At 41.6% G+C, this 26,879-nt stretch overlaps 1 protein-coding gene across 8 annotated transcripts in view; it reads left to right on the forward strand.

Annotated features, from left to right (window-relative positions):
- The first annotated feature begins 1,041 nt into the window (after positions 1-1,041).
- LOC140723308 (uncharacterized) overlaps positions 1,042-26,879 on the forward strand; it is a 119,882-nt gene continuing 94,044 nt past the window's right edge. For 3 of the 8 annotated variants that reach the window (XR_012097857.1, XR_012097858.1, XR_012097860.1), the window contains exons 1-3: positions 1,042-1,165; positions 4,892-5,070; positions 6,250-6,426. The gene's annotated coding sequence lies outside the window, so the exon portion shown is untranslated. Of the gene's footprint in view, positions 1,166-4,891; positions 5,071-6,249; positions 6,427-15,715; positions 16,022-21,067; positions 21,454-26,879 lie in introns of those variants that run through there. The other 5 variants (XM_073037909.1, XM_073037910.1, XR_012097859.1 and 2 more) reach the window with 4 other exon arrangements.

The following is a 26,879-nucleotide window of genomic DNA, read 5'->3' on the forward strand; positions in this document are numbered from 1 at the left end:
AACAGGGCTGAGAAGTGGCAGATGGAGTTCAGCACAGGTAAGTGTGAAGTGGTTCATTTTAGTAGGTCAAATATGATGGCAGTGAAAATGTCGGGACTGAGATGAGGGGAAATGTCTCCACGCCAAGGGTGGTGAATGTCTGTAAATCCACACCACAGAGGGCGGTGATGACTCGGTGATCGTCCTCACATAAAACAGAGGCAGGCAGATTTGTGGAGACCGAAGGGATTGAGAAAATGAGGATCGGTAGAAGCATGTGGCTGAAATGGGAGAGTAGCCTCCATCTTGCTGATGGTTAAAGGGGCCGAATGACCTCCTCCTGCTGTTTCTCACTTAATGCTTCAGTGTTCCTGTCCAGTGAGGCCAGAGGAATGTGAATAGAAATGAGTGTTTATAAACATAGACTGATTTAAATGACAAACACGAGGAAATTTGCAGATGCTGGAAATTCAAGCAACACACACAAAATGCCGGTGGAACGCAGCAGGTTAGGCAGCATCTATAGGGAGAAGCGCTGTCCACGTTTCGGAACGGTTCAGGACTGACGAAAGGTCTCGGCCCGAAGCGTCGACAGTGCTTCTCCCTATAGATGCTGCCGGACCTGCTGCGTTCCACCAGCATGTTGTGTGTGTTGACTGATTTAAAAGAAACCTGCTCATTTTCTGTGTGGGTCTGAATTGTGTGTCGGGATGGGAAGTGAATCAAAACTATAACTCTGAGAACTCTGTGACCTGGGGCTGGAGGGAAAGGGATCAGGGAAGATATGGAAGGAAAATCTAAATACGTATGGAAATGATATAGGGAAATAATGAAATAATGTGGGAAATGCGGCGGTGGGTAGGGCAGTATGTGAAGGGCGAGGAACAGTCACCGGTCACATGGGAGACCCTCCAGCGAAACGTGATCATGTTTTACCGCAGATCGGCAGCATTTGCGGGTTTGTTTCCGTGGCCCCGCCCACCACCTGTGACGCAAAAGAAGCACATTGCGCATGCTCACAGGCCCGAGCCGGGCAGTGATGTTTTTTTCGTTCTTTGTGTAAGTGGGTCAGCGGCGGGTCCGGGTTCGGGTTCGGGTTCGGAATCGGGAGGGGGTCCTCGCCCCCTTGGACGGGGAGCCGGAGACGGATTATTCTCTGCGGGGCAACACCAACAATTTCCCTTCGGTGAGTATTGAAGCCGGTTCCGAGCGGGGAGGTCTGACGTTGAGTGGTGAGTTAACTTTCCCGAACTCAAACAAGAGAAAATCTGCAGATGCTGGAAATGCGAGCAACGCGCACAAAATGCTGGAGGAACTCAGCAGTCCGGGCAGCATCTAGGGGAAGAATACAGTCGACATTACCGGCCGAAATCCTTCGGCAGGACCGGAGAATAAAAGGTGGGGGTGGGGAGGGGAGAGAGAAACACAAGGTGATCGGTGAAACCTGAAGGGGGAGGGGATGAACTTTCCCGAACTGGCGGCCTCGCCTCGCTTCCTTCACAGAATCTGCCGGGGTCGGTCCGGGTTGTGAGACCTTCACACCGAACCGTCTGAGATGAGCCGCCGCTCAGCCCCTGTTGTTCTGGTCCTATTAGAAGGATGAAGTAAAACATATTTCCATATTGTTACTGACAGAGAATTGTATAATTTGTGTCCCGTGTGTTATCTGAATGTACTTGCCTGTGATGCTGCTATAAGTCAGTGTTTCTCTGTACCTGTACCTTCCCGTACTTGTGCACTTGGCAATAAATTCAACAGGACCTGAGAAATCTCAGTGAGATTTGATTAGTGATGATCATCTTGGCAGCTCGGTAGGTCGATTGTATGAGACAGTACACTGTTAAATGCAAAACCCTGAACAGTGTTGATGATCAGAGGGATCTTAGACTCCAAGTTCATCGCTCCCTGAAAGAGACTGCACAGATTGATCGGGTGGTTAAGAAGGCAAATGGCATGGTTGTCTTTATCAGTTGAAGCATTGAGTTCAAAAGTCGGGAAGTTGTGTTGCAGCTTTATAAAACTAGTTAGACCACATCTGGAGTGTTTCATACAGTTCTGGTCGCTCCCATTCTCGGAAGGATGTCGGGGCTTTGGAGTGGGCGCAGAAAAGGTTTACCAGGATATTGCCTGGATTAGAGGGCCTGAGCTATAACGAGAGGTTGGACAAAATTGTGTCGTTTTCTCCGGAGCCTTGCTGGCTGGGGTGAGACTGGATAGACGTTTATAAGATTACCAGAAGATTAGAAGCCATGTCTCAGAAAGGCAGCGTCCATTATCAAGGACCTCCAGCACCCAGGCCATGTGGTTTTCTCAATGTTACCAGCAGGTAAGGAGGTGCAGAAGTCTGAAGGCTCACACTCAGTGATTCAGGAACAGTTTCTTCCACTCTGCCATCCGATTGCTAAATGGAATTGAACCCTTGAACACTACCTCACATTTAAAATATATAGTATTTCTGTTTGTTGCACGATTTTTAATTTATTCACAGAAACATAGAAAACCTACAGCACAATACAAGACCTTCGGCCCACAGAGTTGTGCCAACATGTCCCTACCTTAGGAATTACTATGGTTACCCATAGCCCTCTATTTTTCTAAGCTAGAATTTCTTTATTTTTCTCCAGTGTTTCCAGGTACCTATCCGAAAGACCATATCCTACCCGCCTCCACCACCGTTGCTGGTAGCCAATTCCACACACTCACCACTCTCTGAGTAAAAAAACTTATCCGTAACATTTCCTCTGCAACTACTCCCCAGCACCTTAAACCTGTGCTGTCTTTTCATAACCATTTCAGACCTGGGAAAAAGTCTCTGACTATCCAAACGATCAGTGCCTCTCATCATCTTATACACCTCTATCAGGTCACCTCTCATCCTCTGTTGCTCCAAGTAGAAAAGGCCGAGTTTACTCAAACTATTCTAATAAGGCATGCTCCCCAATCCAGGCAACATCTGTGTAAATATCCTCTGCACCATTTCTATGGTTTCCACATGCTTCTTGTAGTGAGACAACCAAAATTGAGCACAGTGGGGTGTGACCAGCGTCACATATAGCTGCAACATTACCTCTCTGCTCCTAAATTCAATCCCACGATTGAAGAAGGTCAATGTATCATAGGCCTTCTTAACCACAGAGTCAACCTGCGTAGCAACTTTGAGTGTCCTATGGACTGGGACCCCAGGATCCCTTTGACCCTCCACACTGCCAAGAGTCTTACCATTAATGTTATATTCTGCCATCATGTTTGACCTAACAAAATGAACCACTTCACACTTATCTTGTTTGAACTCCATCTGCCACTTTTCAGCCCATTTTTGCATCTTATCAATGTCCCACTGAAACCTCTGACAGCCCTCCACACTATCCACAACTCCCGCAACCTTTGTGTCATCAGCAAACTTGCTAACCCATCCCTCCACTTCCTCATCCAGGTCATTTATCAAAATCACAAAGAGTAAGGGTCCCAGATATGCTGTAAATGATTTAATTGTTTATTTTTATTATTTTATTTTGGGTTTTTTTTCCTTCTATAATATGTATTGCATTGAACTGCTGCTGCACAGTTTTCAAATTTCATGACACACACTGGTGATAATAAACCTGATTCTGATTCTGAGTGGACAGACAATCTATTTTTCCTGGGGGTTGAAATGTCTAATATATTTATGGTGAGAGGAGATGTAAGCAACATGTTTGTTTCTTTACACAGAGTGGTGGGTAGCTGGAAAACTCTGCCTGGGGTGGGAGACCCGGCTGGTCACGTGATCCCGTTTGCCCCTCCCATTTAACAGCAGATGGGCAGCACCTGTGCATCTGTTTCCGAGGCCCTGCCCTCCGGATGATGTGACACTCACTTCGCACATGTTCACTGTCTCCGGCCGGGCGGTGTTTTCTTTACCGCTCAGTGCTGAAGTGCATCATCTGTGGGATCGAGGGAAGGGTCCTCACCTCCTGGGTGGGGGAGCCAGGGGTCGGGATCACTGTCTGTGGGCCGAAGATATTGCATTCCCATCGGTGAGTATTGAGACCGATCCCAAGCAGGGAGTTCCGATGTGGGCCGTGAGCCCCAAACTGAGGACCAATTACTCATTTATCTTCCGATTATCTGGGCTGGTCAAAAATGTGTAGACTTCACTTAATCTGCATTGAACGATCCAAACCTGGAGCCCAGGCTGTCTATTTCCACAGAGTTGAAATGGGAAACCCACCAACAGGTCACGTGAGGCTGTTTACTGCAGATCTGCCCTACCCTTCACTTTGTGATGCAAGATGACATGGTGTGTGCTCAGAGTCCCCGGATGGGTCAGGATGCTTCCTCTATGTTGTGTTGGGGGATCTGACGTTGGTCACTGAGTCCCGTTAACTTCCCCCAACTCGCCTCGTTTCCTGAGGTTGCTCACATTTGTCCTTGAGCTTTCAGGCTGTTGTGTCTTCTCCCGGACTGGGGTGGGTGAGAAAGGAGAATGTCCCAGGTTTTGGGGATCTTTGATTTCACTGCCTGCTTTACCGAGGGACTGGGAAGTCTAGGGGGGAGAGTGGTTTCTGTGATGTGCACGTGGCCAAGTGGTTAAGCAATCTGAAGGTCATGAGTTTGAGCCTCAGGCCAGGCAGTGAGTTGTATCCTTGAGCATGGCACTTAACCACACATTGCTCCTGCACGTTAATAGCCCAGATGGATCAAATCACCTAATCCTGTTCCTGTGTCTTATGTATTACCATGACAGAATGATGGCTCCTTCTTATCCTATATTGTTTTGTGATGTGTGAGGGACAATAAAAGATTGTTCACTGAGATTATTATATTTGGCTTCAACATTTAAATTTCAGTGACTTTTGTTCTTAGCAACATTAAGCAGAAATGTTTGGTTCTCCTTTTCATTGTTAATGTGCTTCATTATCTCTCTGGTTAGTGTTAGACCTGCGGTGAGAGGTTTATTGGAAGAAAAGCCTCAACTGGAAGCAAACCACAGCTGAAGATGTGGGAATAGCAACAAGTGAACTAGCCCGAGGACTGAGAGCATCAACTGGAGAGAACACCTCTGAATCAGCTGACTTGGAGTTCCCAATGAGTCAGTGAGGAGGAAGTTTGGTGAGTCTCATTTACTCAAACACTGGTCCTTTATACCTGTACAATAGAAGGTGGGAAATAGTTGGTGAGACTGAATGTGCCCAGAAGAACCATTTATGCCTCTGTCAGACATAGTTACAATCACACCAGGTCTGGTGAAGTGTTTCCAGCAGCCCAGCCCTTTAAAATCACTCGCATTTTGTGGAAGTCAAATCTGGATAAAGTGGTGGAAATCGGGCAGAATCTCAAGTTGCTGGAGATCTGCACTAAAAACTGAAAATGAAGTAATCCTGACAAAATGTTATGAACCTGAATTGTAAAGATTGTTTCTCTCCCCACAGCTGTTCCTGACATGCTGAGAAGTTTGGTAATTCCAATTTCTTTTTATTACATTCACTCTGGATTGGTTTATGTTTCCTGAAATGTACCGGTTTTAATGTGGTAGTGGAAATGGCTCACTCTGTGATAGTAGAACAGTAAAGTAACCACAACTTTCCCCTGCAAATTACCCTGGTACCAATTAGTTTGGTATTCCTAGAAATGTGTTCAGTACAGTTGTTGTGAACAAGGTTTACAAAAATAATCTCAGGAATGTTCGGCGTTATGTTTGAGGAGCATTTGATGGTTCTGGACCTGTGCTCATTGGAGTTCAGAGGGGTGGTGGGGGATGTTTGGTTAAGTAAACCTACCAACTGCTGAAAAGCCGTGATACAGTGGACATGGAGAGGATGTTTCCATTAGACTGTGATCTGACAGCACAGTCTCGGAATAAAGAAGCTTCCCTTTAAAACTGAGAGGAGAAGAATTTATTGGCCAGAAGATGTTTGATCTGTGGAATTTGTTGCCACAGAGGTTGGTTGAAGCTGCCATTTGGGTATATTTATGACAGAGATTAACATATTCATGATTGCTGAGTAGCTCAGGGTTACAGGAGGAAGGCAGGAATATGGTGTTGGAATGAAAATCAGCTGTGGTTAAATGGTGGGGCAGACCAGATGGATCGAATCACCTAATTCTGTTCCTGACTGAATGATGGCTCCTCCTTATCCCATATTGTTTTGTGATGTGTGAATGACAATAAAAAAATGTTTACTGAGATCATTATATCAGCCTTCAATGTTTTGTTCTTAGTAACATTAACCAGAAATGTTTGGTTCTCCTTTTTATTGTTATTGTGCTTCATTGTCTCTCTGGTTAAAGTTAGACCTGCGGTGAGAGGTTTATTGGAAGAAAAACCCCAACTAGAAGCAAACCACGGCTGAAGACGAGGGAACAGCAACAAGTGAACCAGCCTCAGGACTGAGAGCATTAACTGGAGAGAACAGCTCTGCCTCAAGAGACTCGGAGATTCCATTGATTCAGTCAGGAGAAAGTTTGGTGAGTCTCATTTACTCAAACACTGATCCTTTAGACATTACATACCTGTATAAGGGAAGGTGGGATATAGTTGGAATGAGACTGAATGTGCCCAGAAGAACCATTTATGCCTCTGTCAGACCCAGTTGCAATCACTTCAGGTCTGGTAATGAGCTTCCAGCTTCCAGCCCTTTAAAACCACTCCTATTCTGTGGAAGTCGAATCTGCAGAGAGTCACTCAGAGACCGTATAAGTACAAACGCTTTGTTCCAAGCACCTGAGGCTTACTCAGTTAGTCACTCAGACAGGCACAGTCAATGACTGTCCCCACCCAATCCACTAACTGACTAACAATTCCCCTTACACCACAGATATATCCATCCAGATACTCCCCACGCAACACAGGCTGGAACCAAAGATATTTACTACATGACCCACCCCTATAGACAAATTACAGAACAGTCATAATGGCTTCCAGACACAGAACAGACTGAAGCTGTCCTATCTCTTCGCATGAGTGCACATGGAGATAAGCATCCTGAAACCCTAGCTAGCTACCCTCAAGAAGAAACAAGGCTCAGCATGGCTTAGCACATCGGTTGATCATCAGCAGTTTCTTTCAGAAAAACAGGCTGCTATTGTTTAATGAAGTGTTAACCATTTACATACTTTATCATTCCCTCCTTTAGATCATTACATGATCAACAAAGCAGTAACTTTTTACAGAGAAAGCAACCAAGTACAGATTTGACTTCTCAGTGGGTAAAGACAGTGTACAACAGTAATTATAACAAAGATATGTACAACTATTAGGCCATAATGCAGTATCATGCCCCACATAATACCAAACAGGCCTTCAAAGATCTCCGTTTTGATCCTTCGGTGAACCCGTGTAAATCCTGCCCTACTTTCTTGATGCTGTCAATCTCTTTTGCAGTGTGCTCGGAGAGGGATGTAATGTTAGCAGATTCATCAGGGATATAGGTTCAACATTCTGTGTCAATAATAGCACAGGTTCCCCCTTTCTCAGCTAGGATAAAATCTAAAGCCATACAATTCTGTAGGACTGTTTGCCAGATTGCAATCATTTCAGTGGATATTTCTGTTACTTGGGCCTGTGTTTCTGTCAGGGCCCCTGCAGTATTGTGGCCAGCTCCTCAAGTGCTGTAGCCAAATTGATTATCTCTCATGAATTCCCGGCTACTCCATAGGAGAGAAAAGTAATCATCCAAAATCAATCAGTCTCAGTTATTCCTCTCTGCTGCTGGGCACCTGCAAGTATGGCCAGGATGCATGTTTCCCAGTATTGGAAGTTCCGTTTGGTGGGGGACTGAGACACCATTCCTCAAAACACTGACAGCCACAGTCATCTATGACTGGACCACAGGTCCTCATCTCACTTCCCCGGATGTTATTTGAGAAAGCCCAGGCTGAGAGTTCCTCACTCTGGTTGAGCGGGATTACTGACATTGGAACCTTAGTTTTACCATGCTGTGGAATCTCAGCACAAACCCAGCAGGCCCCTAGTTCTACCTGTTTGGCATAGGTATGACAGAAAGACAGAAATGTGTTAACATGGGGGCCCCCTTATGTCTCAAAGACATAAACATGAACACCACTAACAACCAATACATTCCCGTTAGTCCGAGAGAGACCTTCTACACAGTTCCTTCAGTAACATGTTTGGCACCTAATGATGTATCCACCGAGATTGCCCCTTCAGTTTCACACCCATGTGAGTGGTCAGCAACACCTCATATGGTCCTCTCCACCGAGGTCCAAGATTCCCTCAATCCCAGTTGTTTGTCAGGAAAAAAATATCCCAGGTTCCATGGTGGGATAGTCACCCCCCTCTGCAGAGTAGTTCTCTTCCTTGTAAGCCTGTCGTACCTGTGAATGTATGCTTGGAAAATTTTGGTTAGTTGGCATATATATGTCCCCATGTCTTCCCCTCGGGTATGAATATCCAATTTTGCTGGTAGACTTTCTGGGAGCAATGGTACACAAGGTCTTATTCCCCAGGGTGTCATCATGGGCCATCCATAAATGATTTCAGCTGGTGACAACCCTGTTTTCCCCTGTGGGGTAACCCTCATATGGAAATGGGTGACGGTAGGACCTTCAACCGAGTCCAGTCTCCACTGTTAGTTTGGCCAGTTTACTCTTCAGAGTGCCATTGGCTCTCTCCAGTGTGCCAGCGGCCCGAGAGTGGTGTACACAGTGGAATTGTTGCTTGATAGCTAGTTCATTACGTACGCCTTTGTTTACTTTCATCACGAAGTGTGGGTCATTGTCAGAGCTCAGCATCTCTGGCAGGCCGTACCTGGGAATTATTTCCCGTAATAATACCTTCACAACAGTCATAACAGTATTATTGGTAGTTGGAACAGCTTCAACCCATCTACTAAACACATCTATAATAACTAAGCAGTATCTATAGCAATGTACTCTAGGCAATTCAATAAAATCAACTTGTAGACACAAAAAGGTCCATCTGGCAAGGGAGTCATACCCGGTGTGCAGGGTACAGGATACCAACCATTCCCTCCTTTCCCAGGTGTGTACAATTATGTATATGATCGACCAATATTGGTAAAAACTGTGTAGGAACACAAACCTGTCCCACTGGGGTGATCCAAAAACCTAGGTCGGGGTCTTTCGGGCACCCCATCGGGGACCACAGTTTTCACTCCTCCTCAGAGGCGTCCCCCTGAGAAGAACAAAACTCGAGGTAGCTGTAGAGCGGTGAGTAAGTTGTTTACAAAGGTGGCATTACTAATGGGGTGGCCAGAGGAAGTCAGGAATCCCCATGTTCCCAGAGAGCCCTGTAGTCATGTACAATTCCAAATGCATAACGGGAGTCTGTGTAAACGTTCCCACTTTAGTCTGTTGCTGGGATACAGGCACCAGTCAGAGCAAACAGCTCAGCCTTCTGGGCAGAGACAGCTGCTTCAAAAGAGGCCTGTTCAATTACTTCACTGTCCATCACTATCGCATAGCCAGGATATCGTTTTCCTGCTGGATCCACAAAGGAGCTTCCTTCCTCATAAAACTTTGCCTCGGGATTGAGGGGATATTGCTAAATGGATCGGAGAGTCTGTCCTTCTTTCATGGTGATCCAGACAGGGGGACAGTTGGTGCGACAGATTTCTTGGCCTGAAATTACACAGAGATGGGATACAGCATCTTGGGATTGGACACTATTAAAAGGTTGTCTTACCAGATATCCCGTCTTCACCTCAGACTCCTTCCCGTATTAGACTAGACCCGCGGCCAAGTCTTGCCAGTCTCCCTCGGTGCTGGAGGCTTGTTTCGTTAGGGTGTAGGCCAGGAACCCTGGGCTCTTTGGCTTGAACCCAGGGCAAACACTAACAGTGGTATGGGGAACCACCAGTTCTGTCTGTCGCCAAAGGAAATCCGGAAATTCGGCCAGTAATGCAATACCGTCTCTTTCTTTAACCTGTCTAATCACCGTGACTGGGAACTTCTGTCCATCGAGGGGTGCATAATATTGGCTTTCCTCAGTGGCGCACCCCGTAGGGTCAAAGCACAGAGTCACATGAGGGTCGGCTGCTGGCCGAAGGAGTGGAGTCTAAATTAAGTGCCCTCCACTTGGGGGTCGGAAACTGGGGAAGCTGTCGGTTGTTCACCTGTCAAGGGTGACAGCATTGTCTGTGCAAAGAATCTCGACTTCCAACAGACAGAGCAAGTCTCTCCCTGCTAGATTACACCCCCCCCCCCCCCCCATCTGGTGGTGACTGTAAATGAAACCTCACACTGGCTCCCCTGGAATTCCACCTGCAGTGGCTGGGTACGTGAATACGTACGTTCCGTGCCTTCGAACCCTGACAGAGTGATTATAATGTCTGATAGCTGGAATCCCTTTTCCAATACTATTTCCTGATCGAGAGTGGTTGTGGTTGCCTCATATCAATCATAAACGGAACTGGATTTCCAGCAACTTGCAATATTACATTGGGCTCTTCCTGAGGGTTGGCACTCATGGTTGGAAGCATCTTCTTGTCAGTTTCTAAACGGGTTGTTGTCCCTACCTGTCCTGTGCTAGGTTTTTTCTCCCATTTCTGTTCCTCAGATATAGCCCGCTCGCGTCCTTCTTCCCGCTGAACATATTCAGCTTTAATATTAGTTCCCTTTGGGGTTGATTGAGATTCGAAAGTTGGGTCCTAATGATATGTCAAAGCTCGTCACATTTGATTTCGGTCATTGTCAGTCCAATCCATATTTGTTTTAATCATGTTGGCTAACTTAGTTGGTAAGCATTGGAGCAGTAGGGCATTAAACTGGGGGGGACAGATTTGCTTGGTCTCCTGCGAAGGTGCCGTAGCAGGCCACAAATCGCTCTCAATAGTCTGGTCCTGATTCCCCAGGCTTAGGTTTGCATTCAGGTACTTTAGTGATGTTTACAGGTTGCTGGAGAGCCCTTTCCAAAGCTTGAATGATTTGGTCCATCTGTTCATTCTCACTATGTTTTTCCGCCTGTGACTGCTGATAGGTTTGGTATCTCAATTCTGCCTTCCATTTCCACCCCTCATCAGCTGAGAGAATCATGCAGCAGAGACCAAATAAATCTTGCGGAGTCACATTAAACTTTTGTGTAGTACTGTGGACACACTGAGCAAACTGTGCTGGTTTTTCTTTTCTATCTGGGGCCTGATTCATGATCATTATCATTTCTTGAGGGTTCTAGGGTGCATACACAGGAATCACTGAGGGCTGTCCCTCCTCCTAGTCCTAGGGGGAGCATTTGCTACTGTTGTTCAGGAGGATTTAAACTAATGTGGCAGGGGGATAGGAACAAGTGCAGAGAGACAGAGGGGTGCAAAATGAGAGTAGAAGCAAAAAGTAGTAAGGTGAAAAGTAAAAGTGGCAGGCAGTCAAATCCAGGGCAAAAATCAAAAAGGGCCACTTTTCAATGTAATTGTATAAGGGCTAAGAGTGTTGTAAAAACAAGCCTGAAGGCTTTGTGTGTCAATGCATGGAACATTCGTAATAAGGTGGATGAATTGAATGTGCAGATAGTTATTAATGAATATGATATATTTGGAATCACAGAGACATGGCTCCAGAATGACCAAGGATGGGAGCTCAACATCCAGGGATATTCAATATTCAGGCGGGAAAGACAGGAAAGAAAAGGGGGTGGGGTAGCGTTGCTGGTTAGAGAAGAGATTAACGCAATAGAAAGGAAGGACATTAGCCTGGAGGATGTGGAATCGATATGGGTAGAGCTGCGTAACACTAAGGGGCATAAAACGCTGGTGGGATTTGTGTACAGGCCACCTAACAGTAGTAGTGAAGTTGGGGATGGCATTAAACAGGGAATTAGAAATGCGTGCAAAAAAGAAACAGCAGTTATAATGGGTGATTTCAATCTGCATATAGATTGGGTGAACCAAATTGGTAAGGGTGCTGAGGAAGAGGATTTCTTAGAATGTGTGCGGGATGGTTTTCTGAACCAACATGTCGAGGAACCAACTAGAGAGCAGGTCATTCTAGACTGGGTATTGAGCAATGGGGAAGGGTTAATTAGCAATCTTGTCATGCGAGGCCCCTTGTGTAAGAGTGACCATAACATGGTGGAATTCTTCAACAAGATGGAGAGTGACATAGTTAATTCAGAACCAAATGTTCTGAACTTAAAGAAGGGCAACTTTGAAGATATGAGATGTGAATTAGCTAAGACAGACTGGCAAATGATATTTAAAGGGTCGACAGTGGATAGAAACATAGAAAATAGGTGCAGGAGTAGGCCATTCGGCCCTTCGAGCCTGCACCGCCATTCAGTATGATCATGGCTGATCATCCAACTCAGAACCCTGTACCTGCTTTCTCTCCATATCCCCGATCCCTTTAGCCACAAGGGCCGTATCCAAATATAGCCAATGAACTGACCTCAACTGTTTCCTGTAGCAGAGAATTCCACAGATTCTCCACTCTCTGTGTGAAGAAGTTTTTCCTCATCTCGGCCCGAAAAGTCTTCCCCTTTAACCTTAAACTGTGACCCCTCGTTCTGGACTTCTCCAACATCGGAAACAATCTTACTGCATCTAGTCTGTCCAATCCCTTTAGAATTGTATACGTTTCAATAAGATCCCCCATCAATCTTCAAAATTCCAGTGAGTATAAGCCTAGTCGATCCAGTCTTTCTTCATATGAAAGTCCTGTCATCCCAGGAATCAATCTGGTGAACCTTCTTTGTACTCCCTCTCTGGCAAGAATGACTTTCCTCAGATTAGGGGACCAAAACTGCACATAATACTCTAGGTGCGGTCTCACCAAGGCCTTGTACAACTGCAGTAGAACCTCCCTGCTCCTGTACTCAAATCCTTTTGCTATGAATGCCAGCATACCTTTCACCTTTTTCACCACCTGCTGTACCTGCATGCCTCCCTTCAATTACTGGTGTACAATGACACCCAGGTCTCTTTGCACCTCCCCTTTTCCTAATCGGCCACCGTTCAGATAATAATCTGTTTTCCTGTTCTTGCAACCAAAATGGATAACCTCATATTTATCCACATTAAATTGCATTTGCCATGAATTTGCCCACTCACCTAACCTATCCAAGTCACCCTGCATCCTCTTAGCATCCTCCTCATAGCTAACACCGTCGCCCAGCTTCGTGTCATCCGCAAACTTGGAGATGCTGCATTTAATTCCCTTGTCTAAATCATTTTTTTATATAACAAATAAAACATTTATTAAACACGGAAAAACAAACTCCCAAAAGTAGACAAACCGCTAACGTAACCGGAAATCAGCTGCTGTGCGGCAGCATAAACAGTTCTTAAAACGATGTTGCAAAAAACAGTTCTTCAAAGTAGTACTGCAAAAGTTCAAAATGCTTACAGTCCATTAAAGGAGAGACTTTTTAGACAATTTAAATTCTCTTTCACGTCGTGTTGTTGTGGTACCCAGTCGAACTATACTTTTCCCGGAGAATTTACGAAGATGAAAATGAAACGGCTTAAAGGCACTGACCTTTCCTTTACAAAACTGTGCCCAATCCTCTCTGCTATATTTCGCAGGGATTAACATGGGGACAGCCAACGAATTCTTTCTGAATGAGGATCAAACAAGGTCGAACCTGTTTTACCGTCGAAGTCGACTTTTCATGATCTTTTAGCTCCCGAACTCCGATCTTCACTCTCCACTGATTTTTAAATGGCAGTATTATAAAGCTGTCGATGACCTTTTAAACTTTAGGCATTAATTAAAACTCCACCTTTCAACCAAAAAACGAGATAACAATTCCTTCTCTATTGTCAAATAGTTTCTTTGATGCTTATTAAATTTCTTAGAAAAGTAAGCTACTGGATGATCAACCTCATCACCCTCATTACTTTGCATTAATACTGCTCCTGCAGCCTCATCACTAGCATCTACAGCTAATGAAAAAGGTTTTTCAAAGTCAGGTGCCTTAAGCACAGGTTGTTGAAATATCATAGCTTTCAATTTTTCAAATGCTTCTTTTAAAAAATATTTATTTATTTATTAAATTTTAGAAAAGTACAAAGAATAAACGTGATGATAAATAGTGAGAAAAATAATATTAACCCTCCCCCCTCCCCCCTTAAACCTTATCTAAAGAGAGGAAAAAAAAGAGAAAGTTTGCCTGGATATCGGAGGATCCCCACATGCTCCATGGAGTTCAAAATAATTTTAATATTTATTTTTACTTTCCCCAGTTACTTTATAATTTTATCTTCAAAGGACCTATGTATTTAATCCTATCTTTTGTAGGTATGGGAGTCAAATTTTCAAAAATATATATTCATTTCTTAGATTGTATGTAATTTTTTCAAGTGGAATACAACTATGTATTTCATTAATTCAACAATCCATAGTTAAATATAAATCAGATTTCCAAGTAACTGCGATAACTTTTTTGGCTACTGCCAATGCAATTTTTATAAATTTTATCTGATACTTATTCAATTTAAGTTTCGGTATTGTCCCTTCAATGTCTCCTAATAAAAATAATACTGGACTATGTGGGAGTTGTACTCCAGTAATTTGTTCCAATAAAAGTCTTAGATTTATCCAAAATGGTTGAATTTTAAAACAAGACCAAGTGGAATGTAAAAAAGTACCAATTTCTTGATTACATCGAAAACATTGGTCAGACATATTTGAATTTAACCTATTTATTTTCTGTGGTGTTATATATAATTGATGTAAAAAATTATATTGTATTAATCTAAGTCGAACATTTATTGTATTTCTCATACTATCAGAACATAATCTTGACCAGTTTTTTCCATCAATTTTAACATTCAAATCAAATTCCCATTTTTGTCTTGATTTATGAATTCCTGATTTAATTGTCTGTTTTTGAATCAAATTATACATACAAGATGGAAATTTTTTAATTTTACCTTTTCGAATTAATATTTCTATTTCACTAGATTTTGGCATCAACGTTGGTTGACCCAGCTTTTCTCGTAAATAAGCCTTTAATTGAAAATAACAGAACAGAGTGTTATTTGATATTTTATATCTATTTTTTAATTGATCAAACGACATCAATATACCTCCTTCAAAACAATCACCTATATATTTAATCCCCTTTTGGAACCAATTATGTAAAAGTTTATTATCTATTCTAAAAGGAATAAGCCTATTTTGAATTAAAGTTCTTTTTGCTAATAAAGATTTCTTTATCTCATCGTCCATAGTTACCTTATTCCATAAATCAATCAAGTGTCTTAATATAGGAGATTCTTTTTTTCCCGTATCCATTTAGATTCCCATTTACATATATAATCTTCTGGTATATTTTCTCCTATCTTATCTAATTTTATTCTAATCCATGCTGGTTTTTCTTCATAAAAAAAAGACGCAATAAATCTAAGTTGATTTGCTTTATAATAATTCTTAAAATTTGGAAGTTGTAACCCTCCTAAATCAAATTTACATGTCAATTTTTCCAATGATATTCTTGACATCTTTCCTTTCCAAACAAATTTCCTTACATATTTATTCAGTTCTTGAAAAAACTTCTGAGGTAATTGTATTGGTAAAGTTTGAAATAAATATTGCAATCTAGGAAATATATTCATTTTTACAGCATTAACTCTACCTATTAATGTTATTGGCAACATCATCCATTTATCAAGATCCTCTTTTTTTAATAATGGCAAATAATTTTGTTTATATAAATTTTTTCCATCATTATCAACTCTAATACCTAAATATTTTATCCCGTTTATTGACCATCGAAATTGAGTTACTAATCGACATTGATTATAATTTCCTTTGGTAAGGGGTAAAATTTCACTCGTTTCAGATTTTCGGAGAAGGACTTCTGAGAATCGGAGCAAGAGTGAGGCGGAAGCCATTTTGAATTTTACCGGTTTTCATCTGAGTTGAGAGAGGTGGGACTGTGCAGGCATGTGACGTCGGGCAGTGAAGTGCGGGAGATTTAAAAGGAACACAGCCCGATACAGTGGGCAGCGTCATTGCGGGCAGTGGAGTGAGCCGGGAGTAGAGTGGAGGCCTAAGGGCTTTGGCTCAACGGGCTTCGGCGGAACCGGGCGAGGCGAGGAAGACCGGAGCTGCAGAGCTCTCACAGCTAGTTGCTTGGTAAGTATTGGTAAGTAGTCCTGCTTCCTTTTACACTTATGACTTTAAAAGTATTGTTAAATAGTGTGATAGTTAGCTGTATTGGGGCAAAGGATTCTTGCATAACTAATACTAGTACATTAAGTTAACTATATAGCATGGAGCAGGTGATGTGTTACTGCTGCGAGATGTGGGAACCGGTGGACCCCATTGAGGGACACGGCGACTACATTTGCAGCAAGTGTTTGTTGCTCGAGGAAATCCAGCTTCATATTGATGAGCTGCAGTCCGAGCTTCAGACACTGCGACACATCAGGGAGGGGGAGAGTTACCTGGACTCTGTGTACCAGGAGATAGCCACACCTAATAGATTAACTAATGTAGATTGCAGTCAAGCACAGGATGGTGTGGCTATGAGTGAGGCAAGTAGGGGAATCCAGAAGGTAGGGCTGGAAGAGATGCAGGCCTTGCTCTTGTCCAACAGATTCGAGGCTTTAACTCCCTGTGAGGGCAGGAGCGGGGACTGTGGGGAGGATGAGCAACCTGACCATAGCACCATGGAGTGGGGGGCCATTCCAGAGGGGGGATGTTGCCTGCCTGGTGCCAGGGTTAAGGACATCTCTTCTGGGCTGGAGAGAAACTTGCAGTGGGAGGGGGAGGATCCAGTTGTCTTAATACACGTCGGTACCAATGACATAGATAGGACAAGGAAGAAGGTTCTGTTACAGGAATATGAGCAGCTAGGGGTCAAATTAAAAAACAGAACCTCAGGGGTAATAATCTCTGGATTATTACCTGAGCCACGAGCAAATTTGGCTAGGTTAAATAAAATTAGGGAGTTAAACGCGTGGCTCAAAGACTGGTGTGGGAGAAGTGGGTTTTGCTTCTTGGGACACTGGCACCAGTACTGGGACAGGAGAGAACTGTTCCGGAGGGACGGGCTTCACCTGAACCGGGCTGGGATTAGTGTCCTGGTGAATCATATAACTAGGGCTGCAGAGAGGTCTTTAAACTAACTAGTGGGGGGGGGGGAGGATTCTAGAGAGCAAATAATTAAAAAGACAATGGAGAAGGTAATAGATGTAGGTAAAAGTGGAGGAATAAAAAGACAGTGTGTCAGGAGGGGAAAGAATGTACGGAGATAAGCGTAAAGATGTACAAAAGGAAAAGGTAGGAAATAAGTGTCAAACATATTTGAAAGTCCTTTATTTGAATGCACGTAGTATTAGGAATAAAATTGATGAGTTGATGGTACAAATAATTACGTATGGTTATGATATTGTGGCAATTATGGAAACATGGCTGCAGGGTGACCAGGACTGGGAATTAAACATACAAAGGTATTCGACAATTAGGAGAGACAGGCAAGAAGGAAAAGGAGGTGGGGTGGCCATAATAAAGCAAGAAATCACTGCAATAAAGTGAAATGATATTGGCTCAAAGGATCAGGATAATGAAACAATTTGGGTAGAAATAAGAAATAGTAAAGGGAAAAGAGCAGTAGTGGGAGTAGTCTATAGGCCTCCAAACAGCTGTAACTCAGTTGGTCGGAGCATAAATCAGGAAATAGTTGGGGCTTGTAATAAGGGAACAGCTATAATTATGGGGGATTTTATCTTTCATATTGACTGGACTAATCAAGTGGGACACAGCAGCCTTGAAGAAGAGTTTATTGAGTGTATTCGGGAAGGGTTCCTTGAACAATATGTTACTGAGCCGACAAGGGGGCAAGCAGTCTTAGATCTGGTCCTGTGTAATGAGACAGGACTAATAAAAAAATGTCCTAGTAAAGGATCCTCTTGGAATGAGTGACCATAGCATGGTCGAATTCCATATTCAATTAGAGGATGAGAGGGTTGGATCTCAAACAAGCGTACTGAGCTTAAATAAAGGAGACATTGATGGTATGAGAGCGGAATTGCTTAAGATGGATTGGGAAAATAGATTAAAGGGTAGATCGGTACTTGATCAGTGGTGTATATTTAAGGAGTTATTTTACAACTATCAAGAAAAATATATTCCACTGAAGAAAAAAGTGTGTAAAAGAAAAAATAGTTATCCGTGGCTAAGTAAAGAAATAAAGCAAAGTATACGACTAAAAAGAAAGTTATATAAGGTAGCTAAATCTAGTGGGAAGATTGAAGGTCGAGAAGCTTTTAAAGATCAGCAGCAAATAACAAAAAGATTGATTAAGAAGGGGAAGATAGATTATGAAAGTAAATTGGCGATAAACATAAAAGCAGATAGTAAGAGTTTTTATAGTTACATAAAAAAAAAACGGTGGCTAAAGTAAATGTTGGTCCCCTAGAAGATGAGACCGGGAAATTAATGGTAGGGACATGGAGATGGCGGAAACGCTGAACAAATATTTTGTATTAGTTTTTACAGTAGAGGACACTCAAATTATCCCAACACTCGATAAACAGGGGGCTCGAGGGGGAGAGAAGCTAACTACGATTCAAATCACCAAGGAAATGGTACTTGATAAATTAATGGGACTGAAGGTGGATAAATCCCCTGGACCAGATGGCTTGCATCCTAGGGTCTTAAGGGAAGTGGCGGTCGGGATTGTGGATGCATTAGTGATAATTTTTCAAAACTCGCTGGACTCGGCAATGGCCCTGCAGATTGGAAAAATGCTAATGTAACTCCTTTATTTAAAAAGGGCAATAGACAGAAGGCTGGGAATTATAGGCCAGTTAGCCTAACATCTGTGGTTGGCAAAATGTTGGAATCGATAATTAAGGAAACAGTAACAGGGCATTTGGATAAACATAGCTTAATAGGACAAAGTCAGCATGGCTTTACAAAAGGGAAGTCATGTTTGACAAATTTGTTGGAGTTCTTTGAGGACATAACATATAGGGTAGATAAAAGGGAACCAGTGGATGTGGTGTATTTGGACTTCCAAAAGGCATTTGACAAGGTGCCACACCAAAGATTATTACTTAAAGTAAAAAATCATGGGATTGGGGATAATACTCTGGCATGAGTGGAGGATTGGCTTTCTAACAGAAAACAGAGAGTTGGGATAAATGGTTTATTCTCAGACTGGCAGTTGGTGACTAGTGGTGTTCCGCAGGGGTCGGTGTTGGGACCCCAACTCTTTACAATCTATATTAATGATTTGGAGAAAGGGACTAAGTGCAACGTATCGAAGTTTGCTGATGACACAAAGATGGGAGGGAGTGTAATGAGTGCGGAGGACATTGAAACCCTGCAGGGGGACATAGATAGGCTGAGTGATTGGGCAGACATTTGGCAGATGAAATATACTGACAAGTGTGAGGTCTTGCACTTTGGCAGGAAAAATAATAGAGCAAGTTATTATCTAAATGGAGAGAAACTGGAAAGTGCTTCTGTGCAAAGGGATCTGGGGGTCCTGGTGCAGGAAACACAAAAAGTTAGTATGCAAGTGCAGCAGGTGGTCAAGAAGGCCAATGGAATGCTGGCTTTTATTGCTAGCGGGATGGAGTATAAGAACAGGGAGGTCTTACTGCAGTTGTACCGGGTATTGGTGAGACCACACCTGGAGTACTGCGTGCAGTTCTGGTGTCCATATTTAAGAAAGGACATACTGGCTCTCGAGGCAGTGCAGAGAAGGTTCACTAGGTTAATTCCGGGGATGGGTGGGTTGATGTATGATGAGAGGTTAAGTAGATTGGGACTCTACTCATTGGAGTTCCGAAGAATGAGAGGCGATCTTATTGAAACATATAAGATTGTGAAGGGGCTTGATCGGGTGGATGCGGGGAGAATGTTCCCAATGATGGGTGAAACTAGGACTAGGGGGCATAATCTTAAAATAAGGGGATGCCGTTCCAGGACTGAGATGCGGAGAAATTTCTTCACTCAGAGGGTAGTGGGGCTGTGGAATTTACTGCCCCAGAGAGCTGTGGAAGCTACTACACTCAATAAATTCAAAACGGAGATAGACATTTTCCTGGATAAAAATGGCATTAGGGGATATGGTGAGCGAGCAGGTAAGTGGACATGAGGCTAGGTTTAGATCAGCCATGTGATCTCCTGGACCAGTTTTCGATAGCCTGGATGGATCAGAGAGGAATTTTCCAGATTTTTTCTCCTCAATTGGCAACTTGTTTTTTTTCCCCCGGGTGATCACATGGGTTTGGGCGGGATGAATAATAAAATAAAATGGGCGGCATGGTGCCCTGTTGATTGGCACTGTTGCCTTGTGTGATTCGGTGAAAACTAGAGTTAAGATTGGATCAGCCATGATCTTGTTGAATGGCGGAGCAGGCTTGAGGGGCCGATTGGCCTACTCCTGCTCCTATCTCTTATGTTCTTATGTACTTTATACCCTGATACTTTCCCATATTCTTCCAATCTAAAAGATAATCTTTGCAAAGATTGCAATGGGTTTGTTAAATAAATCAAAACATCATCAGCAAATAAATTAATCTTATATTCTTCTTGATTAACTCTAAAGCCCCCAATGTCTGAATCTGTTCTAATTAATTCAGCTAATGGTTCCATTGCCAATACAAATAAAGCAGGTGATAATGGGCAGCCTCGTCTAGTTGACCTCGTTAAGCAAAATGGTGTTGAAATCTGACCATTTGTAGCTACTTTAGCTTGAGGATTAGTATTTAAGGTTTTAATCCATTGTATAAAAGATTTTTCTAACTCATATTTTTCCAATACCTTAAATAAAAAATCCCATTCCAATCTATCAAATGCTTTTTCTGCATCCAAAGCAACTGCCACACTCATTTCCTCTCTTTTTTGTGCCAAATGAATTATACTAAGTAACTGGGTTGTATTATCCATTGATTGTCTGTTTTTAATAAAACCTGATTGATCCATATGTATTAATTTTGGTAAATATTTAGATATTCTATTAGATAAAATTTTTGCGATTATTTTATAATCTGTATTCAACAAAGAAATAGGCCTATATGATGTTGGTTTTAAAGGATCCCTATCTTTTTTTGGCAATGCAGTTATGATCGCTGTTAAAAAAGATTGTGGGAGTTTATGCATTCTTTCCACTTGATATATAAAATTCCATAAAAGGAGGAATTAATAAATCTTTAAATTTTTTTATAAAATTCAGGAGGAAAACCATCTTCTCCTGGGGATTTATTACTCTGAAGTGATCCTAAAGCTTCTTCAACCTCTTTTAATATAAAGGGCCTATCTAATCCTTTCTGTTCTTCCAAATTTAATTTTGGAAGGGTTATTTGTGATAAAAATTTATCTATCTCAGCAATCTTATTTTGTGATTCTGATTGATATAGTTCAGTATAATTTTTTTTTAAAGTTTCATTAATTTCTAAAGGTTTATAAGTAATCTTATTTACATTTGTTCTAATTGCATTTATTGTTTTAGAAGCCTGTTCTGTTTTCAACTGTCAAGCAAGAATTTTATGTGATCTTTCACCTAATTTGTAATATTTCTGTTTAGTTCTCATAATTACTTTTTCTGTACAATATGTCTGGAGTGTATTATATTGTAGTTTTTTATTAACAAGTTGTCTTCGTTTTTCTTCTGTCATATATCTCCTCATCTAAATCATTAATATATATTGTAAACAACTGATGTCCCAGCACTGAGCCCTGCTGTACCCTACTAGTCACTGCCTGCCATTCTGAAAAGGTCCCGTTTACTACCACTCTTTGCTTCCTGTCTGCCAACCAATTCTCTATCCACATCAATACCATACCCCCAATACCATATGCTTTAAGTTTACACACTAATCTCCTGTGTGGGACCTTGTCAATAGCCTTTTGAAAATCTAAATATACCACATCTACTGGCTCTCCCCTATCCACTCTACTAGTTACATCTTCAAAAAATTCTATAAGATTTGTTACGTATTCAGGCAACAATAAATATATATGAGTTAGGCAAGGGTTTTTATAACAAATAACACGTTTATTAAACACTGAAAACAAACCCCCCAAAAGTAAACAAACATTAGCTTAACCGGAATTCAGCTGCTGTGCGGCAGATACATAGTTCTTAATAGCGTTGCAGTTCAAACAGTTCTTAAAGCGGTATTGAAAAAAAACAGTTCTTTAAAGCGGTATGCCGAAAGTTCAAAAGCTCACAGTCCATTTAAAAGGAGAGACTTTTTAAGGCGATTAAAATTCTCTTCCACGTCGTTGTCCTTCTATCCCCGGCGTCAAACTTTCCCACGAAAAATTTTATGAAATATAACAGCTTAAAGGCACTGACCTTCCTTCCACACTATTCTCAATCTCCTGCTATCCCAGCGGGGATTAACACGAGAACAGTCAACGAAATGCTTCCGAATGAGGATCACACAAGGTCGAACTTTCCACCGTCGAAAATCGATTCTCCTCGATCTTTATCTTCCAAATTCTCATCTTCACTCTCCACCAGCAAAGAAACCGCTGGAAATGACCTTTTAAACTTTAGGCATTAGATATAACTTCATTTTTCAACTAAACTGCGTCATCACATTAAATCACGCAGTGACATGAAGTCATCTTGGCAAATCTAGCCACAAACTGCCCCACCTGACAGGGTGGGTCTTCCTTTTATACCCTGTAAAAAAAACCTGTCACATGACCTCTACTGGTGGGAAAATGACATCACTCCACCATCACAAGACCATTACCTCAAGTCCAGTATAACTTCAAACCCAGTCACGTGACAAGGGTACCACTGTCACGTGTCACGGGTACGTAACACCTCCCTCCAAAAAAAACATTTTTGGTCTTACAAGAACATAAATTTTAACAATTACTTACAAGAAAAACAAATGTATAAATTATATAACATACACAATATACAATACAGTAGGAGTGTTACAATTAAAAAAACCACTCCAAAAAAAATTACATTGTACATTCAACATCGAGATAGACAATCAGCAACCACATTATCTTTACCTTTAACGTGAGTTATCACAATATTGTACTCTTGTAACATCAAACCCCAATTTAGATAGATAGATAGATAGATACTTTATTCATCCCCATGGGGAAATTCAACATTTTTTCCAATGTCCCATACACTTGTTGTAGCAAAAACTAATTACATACAATACTTAACTCAGTAATAATATGATATGCATCTAAATCACTAACTCAAAAAGCATTAATAATAGCTTTAAAAAAAAGTTCTTAAGTCCTGGCAGTTGAATTGTAAAGCCTAATGGCATTGGGGAGTATTGACCTCTTCATCCTGTCTGAGGAGCATTGCATCGATAGTAACCTGTCGCTTCTGCTTCTCTGTCTCTGGATGGTGCTATGTAGAGGATGTTCAGAGTTTTCCATAATTGACCGTAGCCTACTCAGCGCCCTTCGCTCAGCTACCGATGTTAAACTCTCCAGTACTTTGCCCACGACAGAGCCCGCCTTCCTTACCAGCTTATTAAGACGTGAGGCGTCCCTCTTCTTAATGCTTCCTCCCCAACACGCCACCACAAAGAAGAGGGCGCTCTCAACAACTGACCTATAGAACATCTTCAGCATCTCACTGCAGACATTGAATGACGCCAACCTTCTAAGGAAGTACAGTCGACTCTGTGCCTTCCTACACAAGGCATCTGTGTTGGCAGTCCAGTCTAGCTTCTCGTCTAACTGTACTCCCAGATACTTGTAGGTCTTAACCTGCTCCACACATTCTCCATTAATGATCACTGGCTCCATATGAGGCCTAGATCTCCTAAAGTCCACCACCATCTCCTTGGTCTTGGTGATATTGAGACGCAGGTAGTTTGAGTTGCACCATATCACAAAGTCCTGTATCAGTTTCCTATACTCCTCCTCCTGTCCATTCCTGACACACCCCACTATAATAATCTTCTGTTTTTGTTTTTCATCTTACTCAGAAAAACTAACGGATTATGATCAGTGTAAACAATAAGTGGTTTTTGAGTTGTACCAACATATACCTCAAAATATTCCAAGGCTAAAACAAGAGATAACAATTCTTTCTCTATTGTTGAATAGTTTCTTTGATGCTTATTAAATTTCTTAGAAAAGTATGCTACTGGATGATCAACCTCATCACCATCATTCCTTTGCATCAATACTGCTCCCGCAGCCTCATCACTAGCATCTACAGCTAATGAAAAAGGTTTTCCAAAGTCAGGTGCCTTAAGCACAGGTTGTTGACATATCATTGTTTTCAATTTTTCAAATGCTTCCTGACAAGGCACTGTCCACACAAACTTCACATTCTTCTGCAGAAGGTTAGTTAATGGAAGGGCAACATTAGCAAAATTCTTACAAAATTTTCGATAATATCCTACCATTTCCAAAAATCTTTTGAGAGTTTTTTTTTCCCGTCAGAGCGGGAATCTCTAAAATTGCCTGAACTTTTGCCTGAACAGGAGCTACCTTACCTTGACCTACAACATAACCAAGGTAAGTCACAGTGGCATGTGCAAATTCACTCTTGGCTAAATTAATAGTCAAGTTGGCTTTTGAAAGCTTTTCAAACAATTTCTCCACCGCAATTATGTGTGCTTCCCAAGTATAATTTCCTGTCACTAAATCATCAATATAAGCATCAGTATCTTTCAATCCCTGAATCACAGAGTTAATCATCCTCTGGAAAGTACCTGGGGCATTCTTCATCCCAAATGGAAGAACATTATACTCATATAACCCAGATGGAGTTACAAATGCAGAAATCTCTCTACCTCTGTCCGTTAATGGAACACACCAATACCCTTTCAATAAATCAATCTTTGTAAGGAACTTTGCTTTTCCAACCTTATCTACACAATCATCTACTCTAGGAATTGGATATGCATCTGTTTTCGTTACAGCATTCACCTTCCTATAGTCCATACAAAACCTAATACTACCATCAGGTTTTGGCACCATAACACATGGCGAACTCCAATTCGAGTTAGAATGTCTAATAATATCATTCTCTAATATGTATTCAATTTCTTTCTCAGCAAGTTCACATTTTTCCATGTTCATCCTATATGGATGTTGTTTAATAGGTTTGGCATCTCCAACATCTACATCATGTGAAGCTATAGTAGTCCTTCTCGGAGCATGTGGAAACAAATCCTTATACTTAAAAATCAATTCCTTCATCTGATGTTTCCGCTCTAGCTGTAAATGTGCTAATTTCTCATCCATATTTTCCAGAATGGTCGAATTAGGTAACCTAACAGAAACAATGTTAGATTTAGAATGAAAGTCAGATGAACCATCTATCATGTTCCCAGTTAAATCAAACTCATTCTCACTAACCACAACAGTCACAGTATCAGATTGTTTCCCAAAATATGGTTTAATCATATTTATGTGGCAAAGTTGTGTTGACCTTCTACGATCTGGAGTTTTTATTACGTAATCCACATCATTGATTCTAGACACAATTTCATAAGGACCATGAAATCTAGCTTGTAAAGGATTTGTCTGCACTGGGAAAAGAACCAACATCTTATCTCCAGGCTTAAACATCCTCATCCTAGCTTCTTTATCATACCAAGTTTTCATTTTCTCCTGAACCAACTTTAAATTTTCCTTGGCTAAGCTGCAAGCTTTATGTAACCTGCCCTTAAATTTCAAAACATAGTCCAACAAATTAGTGTGTACCTCCTTACTAATCCACAGTTCTTTCAATAAAGCTAAAGGTCCTCTAACTCTATGCCCAAACACAAGTTCAAATGGACTAAAACCTAAAGATTTCTGTACCGATTCCCTTACTGCAAATAAAAGTAAGTTTATACTCTCATCCCAGTCACTTTCATTTTCCACACAATATGTCCTAATCATATTCTTGAGGGTAGAATGAAACCTCTCCAAGGCACCTTGCGATTCTGGATGGTATGCAGACGAAGTGATTTGCTTAGCTCCCAATTTATAAACTATCTGTTGAAACAATCCAGACATAAAATTACTGCCTTGATCAGTTTGTATTTCCTTAGGCAATCCAAAATAAGTAAAGAATTTTATAAGAGCCTTCGTCACAGTTTTAGCTTTTATATTCCTAAGTGGTACTGCCTCTGGAAACCTACACGAAGTAGACTTGATAGTCAACAAATACTGATAACCAGTTTTTGTCTTTGGTAATGGACCAACACAATCTACAATAACTTTAGAAAACGGTTCACCGAATGCTGGAATAGGTTGTAATGGAGCTACTGGTGTAACCTGATTTGGTTTACCCACAATTTGACAAGTATGGCACGTCTTACAAAACATCGCCACATCTTTTCTTAGACCAGGCCAGTAAAAATGTTTTAAAATCTTGTCCACAGTTTTCCTTACCCCTTGATGTCCACCTAAAGGCATACTATGAGCTAAAGTCAAAATCTCATTCCGATAAACTTTAAGAACAACCACCTGATGAACAACATTCCATTCCTCACTTGCAGGAATTGTAGGCGACCTCCACTTCCTCATCAACACTCCTTTTTCCAACTAATATCCTACTGACACCTTCTCAATTTCACTACCTAGTAAAGCTTGTTCCCTTAATTTTATAATCTCAGGATCTCTATTCTGCTCTGCTATCATCTCCTTCCGAGACAGAGATAAATCTTCATAGTCAGACTTACTCCCAGAATCTTGTTCAAACAACGAAGGTAAGAAAGTCTCTGACACATCCTCAAAACTCGAATCCTGAGTTGAACAGTCATGAGTAACAACCTCATTCTGCACATCAATTTTTTTTAGCCGTAGCTCTAGTCACAACACAGGATGAATCTGTGTTAGAATTCATCTCTGGTTCCTCTGACTCCATTGTCAAATGTACTTCAGGAAAAACTTGTCCACCTGCCAAGTCATTACCTAACAAGAAAGAAATACCCTTCACAGATAAGCTATGCTGTAATCCTACTTTAACAAATCCTGTAACTAACCCTGACTTTAAATTTACTTTATGTAAATGTACAGGCATAAAATCACTTCCAACACCTCTTATG

This window comes from Hemitrygon akajei, unplaced genomic scaffold (genome assembly GCF_048418815.1).
Source record: "Hemitrygon akajei unplaced genomic scaffold, sHemAka1.3 Scf000108, whole genome shotgun sequence".
Taxonomy (NCBI): Eukaryota; Metazoa; Chordata; class Chondrichthyes; order Myliobatiformes; family Dasyatidae; genus Hemitrygon; species Hemitrygon akajei.